A 7,962-nucleotide genomic window follows, 5' to 3' on the forward strand; every position below is an offset into this window, starting at 1 on the left:
GGGACAGTAACATGACCTCAGAAAATGCTCCTGATGGAGCCAAGGGGAAACTTGCCATGGAAAAAGCAACTCTTTCCTGAATCACCCTCTGAGGGTAAAACAAACCAATGACTCCTGGCACAGCAATACCTTTCTCCTTTGGGATGAGGCTTGGTAACTTGAATGAAGGGAGTGCTGATTTCCTCTTCAGAGATCCTTCAGCCCCTATTAACAGCTCCTTTTCTGCTGCCTCACTTCCCAGCTCACCAAACTCTGTTGTGAGAAAAGATGAGAAGTCATTCAAGGCCATCCTTCTCCCTGTGGCATCTATTTGCAGTGACAGTTCTGCCTTCACACATAAATAGTCACAGGTTCCCTTATTAACCAGAGTTTGATTAACAGGAAAGTCTGTGACAGCTGTTGCAAACAGAACAGTGTCCTGGAAGAACAGGGAATATCCAGGGATGGCAGAGAAGAAAGGACAGATCCCCATGTCCAGTAACCAGGGTGACTTCAGCTGTGGGAATCCAGGGCATCCCTCTGGCTGCCCTGGAAGGTCTGGGACCCTGGCAGGGGGTCAGGAGCCCCCTGTACAGAGCCCCGAGAGACACTGTCTCTGATCTCTGTCCATGGAAAAGAGTTTTCAACCTTACAGGATGAATTACAAGCTCTGAGTGTTTGATATAAGTAGTAATTAGCGTGGCACGGGTGCAAAAGTCGAATTTTAGGATTCTAGATAAGGGGTTCAAAGGGGGCAAGAGGGAGGAAATTGGGCATGCCTTGTCCTTTTTCTTCTTCTTCATGCCCTCCACGTTTCACTGTGGTGTTGGCATTTTTCTGTTGGTTTGGGCTGGGGACACACTGTTCAACACGGGTGATGGATATTGGCACGTTATTGTAAATACAGCACATGCAGTTTTTGGTATATAATGTTTGTAACATCCCACTGAGGGGCAGAGCCCCGCACGCTGTCCTGCAGGACAGACCTGCTGCAGGTCAGAGAGAAAATATTTGAGATAAGAAGAAATAAACAACCTTGAAAACCAGCACAGACGAATTACCACTCCTTCTTTGGCAGTGGGGCTGAAAGACAGAGACTTTCTACAACCTCGGGATCATTTGAATATCCCAGATCCCGACATTCAGCTTGTCCCAGTTACTTAAACCTGAGAGATTTGCCACAGTCAGATGACAACTGCAGCAAGGAAAGCATCACCCAGCCCTGATCTGCTTCTGTGCAACCTCAATCAGGGAATTTGAGCCCCTTCCATCAGTGGGTTAACCCAGCTGACTCTGCACTGAAGCCAGCCAGTAACAGAGACCTGATGGTGGAGACTACTGATTTCAGAGTCTGCCATGGCCAGATTTGCAATTCCAGTCTAACCACAGCTTCCAACATGCTGGGAAAAAAAAAAAAAAAAGGGAAGCTGTAGCAGAGCCCAGTTATGGCAGCAAATCTATGAAGGAACAGAGGGAAATAATTACCTTCCTCTGGCTCAGGAGATGTCTTTCCTTTTAGGATTCTTGAAATATGGGCAACAGAAGCTTTTACTTTTTTCTTCAGACTCTGCTCCACCGACTGCTCCACTGAATGAGACCTTGCATACGGCTTAAAGAGTCCAGGCTTGGTGTGGAAGGAGCTTTTCTGTTTCCCACTGGCGTCCTTTTGGGAGCTATACAATTCTTTATGGCTCTCTGCCCCTTTCCCCATTGCTAATAAGTTAGCTACCTTTGAATCCTCGGATATTTCCAAACGGTTCTTCCTGTTCTTGTCCTCCTGTTCCCTGATGCACAGTCTTTTATCCTTATGGAGATGTCCTGCAGGAGGGGACCTTGCCCTTTCACCAAGAAACATAAACCGTCTAGGAACTGGTTTGGGCGAAGGCTTCTTATAGCTCAGAAACTCAAATGGAAAATAGACAATGTCGTACAAATCCGAGAAATTCAAATAGGCGGGCTCCACTTCCGAGATGTCAAATTTTTGGGGGCCGCTGCCAAGGCTGGGTGTTTCATCTGACAGGTCCTTGATTTTCACCAAAGAAACTTCTGGGTGTTTGCCAGTGTCCTTGATCACTGGCACGTGGATGGGTCTTCTTGCAGTGTCCAAGCTCTCTGTGGAGGAAACGCTCTCTGGGCTGGAAGGGGAGGTCTCAAATGCCAAGTCCTCCAGGTGCTCACATTCATGAGGAACTGTCTGTGCCCCCTGCTTTTCCGGGACTCCTGGCTCCTCACTCACAGCAAGGTAGGGTTCTGCAAGGTCATCCTGCTCAGCGAATTCTCCTCTTCCACCCTTTTGGACAGAAGGGAAGGAGGTGTCCGTGTGTGCTTGCCTGCCTTTGTAAAACATCTCTCTGTGAGGAGAAATGTGCTTCCTGCTTCCCTTCTCTCCAGAAATTGACTCTGCCCAAACATTCATCTCCTCAGAGAGGGAAACCATCTCATCCACTAAGCCCTCCAGGACAGCAGACTCCTCGTCACTGTAAAAAGAAGATCTGTGGTGTGACAGCTCTTGATCGTGATCCCTGTGGAGCAGCGGTGGGACAGCTTTGCCAGCATCACATCTTCCACTTTCTAAGGCAATGCCTCCACCCTCACCATAAACCTCTGGATATTCCTCATATTCCAGTTCATAGGCTGAAGCTGGAGCAACTTCTGGTTGTGAAGCAGTTAATGCACCTGAACTGCCACTCTCCAGACCATCTGAAATCCCAGCCCTGTGCTGCTCAAGCACTCCATGTCCAGCCTTGGGGAAAGGAGCAGCCACAGCTTGTCCAGCTGCTCGACTTCCACTTGCTGTCACAACAGATCTCATCTCCCCGTGAACTGACACCTCTGGATGTTCTTGATTTTCACCCTCCCAGACCTGAGGGAGGACAGTGCTTTGGGAGGACGAAGCTCTGTCTGGGTGTCTGCTCTCCAGAGCAGCAGGCTCTGAGCCATGGCCTTCAGGAACCTTCTGCGGTTCAGCTCCTTCATGGGCTGAACTGGAAACAACCCCTGTGACAGCTGAGCTTTTACCCCTCAGAGCAGCAAGTTTCTCCTTGCTGAGAGCCTGCTGTGCTCCGTCGGAGACCAGAGCTGGCACTGATGCTGGTGGTTGGATTTTGGGAACAGAGAGCTGCTCTCCTTTCAGGACAGCTGATGCTGTGTCTAAGTGAACAGGAGCTTTCTTGTGTGCTTGGCTTTCATCACTGTGGGCTGATGGTGGAGTGATTCCTCTAACAGCTGCTTCTGCATCTTCCAGGACAGCAGATCTCACATCTTTATGGACCTTCGGCTTCTGAGGAACACCTTCACCAGCTGTGAGGGTACCTGGCTGTTTGCCCAGCATGACAGTAGCTGCTGGAACACTTTTCCCAGCAATTTCCCTGCTTTTGTCTTTACATACTGGAAGTGAATCAGTTTCTGTTTGTTCTGTTGGAACAGCAGAGCTCTCATGCTCCATGAGTTCAGATTCAGCAGTGCCATGAGCAGAAGTCTTTTCATCTGAATGTTTCTGCCTTTTGTCTTTCCAAGGTGGGGCTGGGGCTGTCCTTTTGATAAGCAAGCTTCCACTTGTTAGATCTGGGTGGGTGTTGGTGGGAGCAGACTCCTGGGGTAGACAAACGCCTCCTTTACTCGAAGGAGATGACTTTGGGGTGGTCTCTGACTCTGTGAGGGTTGAAATGGACTCTTTGCCCTCCTGAAAAGCAGAGTCAGAGGTACAGCCAGAGGCAGATTTACCCTCCGTGCTCTCATATTTTGGAGCTGATGGTGCTGTTATATCTGAGCACTGGGCAGTTGGAATGGGGCTTTTGCCTTCCAAACATTCAACGTCCTCCTCAATCTCAGTGGCTTTTGACTTCTTCAGTAAACGCTTCCTATTCTCACTCCTCTGAGGTGACACTGGAAGTCCCTCTACCTGTTGTATAAGAGCAGGTGGGCACCCATTCCCCTCACAGTGTGTGGAGGGAGAGGGTTTCTCTCCTGGGCAATCCTTGCTGGCTCTCCTGGTCTCCCCTTGCTGTGCTGTGCCTGCAGAACATCCCTTGCCAGGCCCTGCGGAAATGTCGCAGTGATCACTGCCTTCAGGGCAGCTTTCCTGGGACAATACATCACAGTCCTCCTCCAAAATATCTTGTTCCCTCAAGGATCTGGAGGCTCTCAGCCTGTAGTCATCGAGGGAACGGCTGCGGCTGGCACCAGCAATGGCAGGGTGTGGTGGCTTCCTGGCAGTGTCAAACGATGCGGATTTGGTCAAGGATCCCAGCAGACTTTCTTTGCGATCGTCTCCTCCTCCTTCTTCTTCTTCCTCCAGTTCAAACTGCTCAAGGAGGGGTTCACGGAGGCCACTGAGGGGCACCTTTGAATACCCAGCCTTCCGGAAAGTCCTTCTGGCTCTGTCCAGGTGCTTTCTGAAGTCCCTGCCTGGTGATGAAGGCGGCCTCTCAGGCAGCTCAGTTGCTTGGCTGTAGAAAGTGCTTTTAATGACACTCTGCCTGGGAACACAGACAGATGGCTTTTCTGCCCCTTCCCCTGCCTCTTCACCTCTGTCCTTTTCAGATGAAGGTGTGTCTGGTTTTTCTTTCTGGTGCACAAGCGATGTGCTTTCTGTGGAAGCCCTCGGGGACAAAGGCTCAGCAGCACCACTTTTTTGGGATGGCTCTCCCCGAAGGCTGGGAAGGAGCCTCTCCTCTTTCTCCTGTAAGATACTCGCCATGAGCTCTTTGCTTTCTGTGGGTGATTTGTCCCCCACCTCAGCCTTCATCGAAGCATATTTCCTCCTCATGGGTTTTACTGGAGGGAATGAGCTTTTGGAGTGCTCCCGTTCACTTGCACGTTTCAGAGGCTCGGGATGGCTCGGGACATCAAATACAGGCAAGTGTAGCTCGGGGGTGGAGCCAAAGTGCCTCTTTTTGGGGAAACTGGAGTTCTCATTGTCCGAAGAGGAGCCGCTGGTGCTGGATGAAGTGCTCTCCTCAATGAGGTGTCGGGAGATGGCCAGGGAGCTGTTGTCATGGGTCCTTTCGAGGATTTCTGGGATGGACCTCATCACCAGGATGGATTTGTAGCACATCAGGGAGCGCTGAGAAGGAAAACACGACACAGCACAAGGAGGTGGGAACATGGTCAGAGTGTGGAAAGCGAGAACACCAAAATGAACTGCTGCACCCCTAAATACCACACCCCTGAGTCTGATGAGACACTGCCCCCCTCTGCACATGTCACCAATCCAGGCCTCATTTTCTCTCCAAATCTTCCTCTTCCCTCATCCACTGACATGAAATTGAATTGGCTTCAGGGAACACACTTGCTTTGGTGACTGGGAGGAAACAGGACTCTTTGTGAGATTTCCAGAGTCAATCTGACCACTCAAAGCAGATGGAAAAGAGTTTTTGATGGAAAATATCAGAGGAGAGACTTTCTGGAGTAAATGGATTTAGACCCTTTGACTGCAATACAATCTACAGTGACTTAGGCCAGCAGAAGACCTACCAAGTGTAGGAGATGGGATTCCTCTGCTCTAAATTCTGCCATGTGGGGCATCTCAGTTGAAACTGGGCCTCTCCTTCAAGCCATCAGAGAGAAACTGGCATGTTCAGGAGAGAATCAATCCAATTATTTGAGAGAACGTCAGAAAAAGAGGCATTTTCTTGGCACCTGTCTGTAATTCAGCTCTGATTGCAAAGGCAGCTGAGGGCACCTAACTTAGACACAACCTTGTGTCTTACAGGCACCTGCATGGGTTCCAGGCAGTAAAAGCCTAGATTATTAATTCCTGACACATCCTTCTCTCCTGGGCTTTTTCCCAACTCCCAGCCATGCTCAGATCTCTGCCGTGCTCGCTGTCCTAGCCCAAAAGATTTTCAAAGATTCAGATATTAAATCATCAGTTATAATATTAAATTATTCAGCAATTAAAAATAGATATAACTAAACAGAATCAACACAGATTAGGGGCAACTCACCTGCCACTTGCTCCGAGCCACAATGAATTTGAGCTGTTTGGTATTAATGAAATGAGCTGCTTCAAGAGGGACATTGTGCTGCCAGGTGGAATGAGAAGAAAACCATTGGTTAAAAAATCCTGGTTTCTTGAGACGTTTCTGTGTTTTTTGTTTTTTTGTTTTTTTTTTTTTTTTAGAATTCTCTCTTTAAACAGTTGTTTAATTTAGGAAAGTTACAGCAGATCAAATGCTGCAGTCCTTTCATAGTTAAATTGCAGACAAAATCAGCTTTTCAGTGATTTAAATCAAGACCTGTTCAATACCTGTCATTAAATCCTTCTTGCTGTTGGCAATTTTTGACTCTTTTCCTTAGTGATTTAAGGCTTTGGAATATAAACTTTGGTCTGCCAGGCCAGTTTCCTTTCTGTACTGACATGATAGAACAAGAGGGAATGGCCTCAGGTTGCACCAGGGAGGTTTAGACTGGATATTAGGGAAAATTGACTAATAACGGACCAGGACAAACTTACCATGAACCATTTGTGGGAAAGACAGTCCAAAGCACTTGGCCTGGATCTGGTAAGAGAAGAGATTGACATTTTAGTAGGAAATCACCTCCACCAGCAATGACTGATCTTCCTGAAGGTCCTGCTACACGCAGACAGCCACGTACACTCAGGGCTGTGTCCTTGGGATGCTGATTTGGAGCAGAGAAGCAAAAAAGACACAGCAGCTTCCAACTCAAGGTTTCCTTCCCCTGAGGGGAAAACATCCTCATTTTTCAGTCTGACACTCCCCACAGATGCGCAGGAAGAGCTCATGGCTCTCTGCAGGGTCTCAAGGGTGTCCAGAGCAGCTCTGGGAGTAACTTTGCCTCTTTAGGTGGCCAGAGTGAAAATAGCTTTGGCAGCAGGCAGAAAGAGTGGGAATGAAATTAAAATCAAATGCCTGTAAATATGCCTTCAAGCCAACTTTTGTACTTGAAATTGCTTAATGAATGTGGTCAATGTTATTTAATTCCCTCTGTACCAGTCCGTGCTCTTCCCACTCGTCTGTGTCATTCCAGAAACTCCTCAGCCTGGAGGAGGCAGGGAGCAAGGACATCACCACACCAGAGAGAGGCCAATTTGGCAAATATCCGAGCTGTGGGTTGGGTAATGGGGAATAATAAGGAAGAATTAGGGGAAAATGCAGCACATCTTACTCAACTTTCTGCTTTTCAAACCAAATGATGATCTGGGATGTGCCTGCTGAAACACCAACAGCTCTGCACAGAGGGAGGCACAGGAGGGCACTCACTTGGGGTGCTGCTGCAGGATCCCTCTCATGAAGTCCTTTGCATCTTCACTCAAGTGAACAACATCAGGAATGGTCCATGAAATTTCCCCGTTCTGGATATTTAGGAGAGTTTTCCTGTCGTTCTCCCCAGCAAATGGAGACTTGCATGTGAGGCTTATTTATTGAACACCATAAAATGAAAGGAGACAGGTTTTAGATTTTCTGTTCAAACGATAGAAGCACAAATGCTTATATGGGGTTTTTAAATACTTGATGGGCTCCATCCCTGGGACTTGCAATGTTTGTGAGGAGCAACCAGGAAAGGAGGAAACCACAAAATAAATTGTCCTTATTATGGAAGGACTGAATGCTCCACTCAAATCCATCACTTGAAAGTACTGGAGGGCTCTGATGGACAAAGGGTTATTGAGGGAGTGTTTCCAAGATTTATTTACCTTAAATACGTGATGACTCCAACAGCCCTGAGGAGAGAGGGAACACAAATGTCATTTTTGTCACTATTCTTCCATCCTTCTCAAGCCCCTCTTCCTGCCACTAGACAACCTGCAACAGCAAGATCACCTTCTCCTCATCTTTCAAGAATAATAAATCCCAAAAGATTTTTTTTCCATTAATTTTTTCCCTTAAATGTTTTTTTTTAAATTGTTCTCAAGGAATCCTTCCTTTTTAGAGCACAGATAGAGGAAAATACTCAAAATACTTTTTTTTCTTTTAACTTTTTTTGCCTTTTCTAGAAAGGCCTTTAGGATCATTCCCT

The sequence above is a fragment of the Anomalospiza imberbis genome, chromosome 1 (assembly GCF_031753505.1).
Source record: "Anomalospiza imberbis isolate Cuckoo-Finch-1a 21T00152 chromosome 1, ASM3175350v1, whole genome shotgun sequence".
Taxonomy (NCBI): domain Eukaryota; kingdom Metazoa; phylum Chordata; class Aves; order Passeriformes; family Viduidae; genus Anomalospiza; species Anomalospiza imberbis.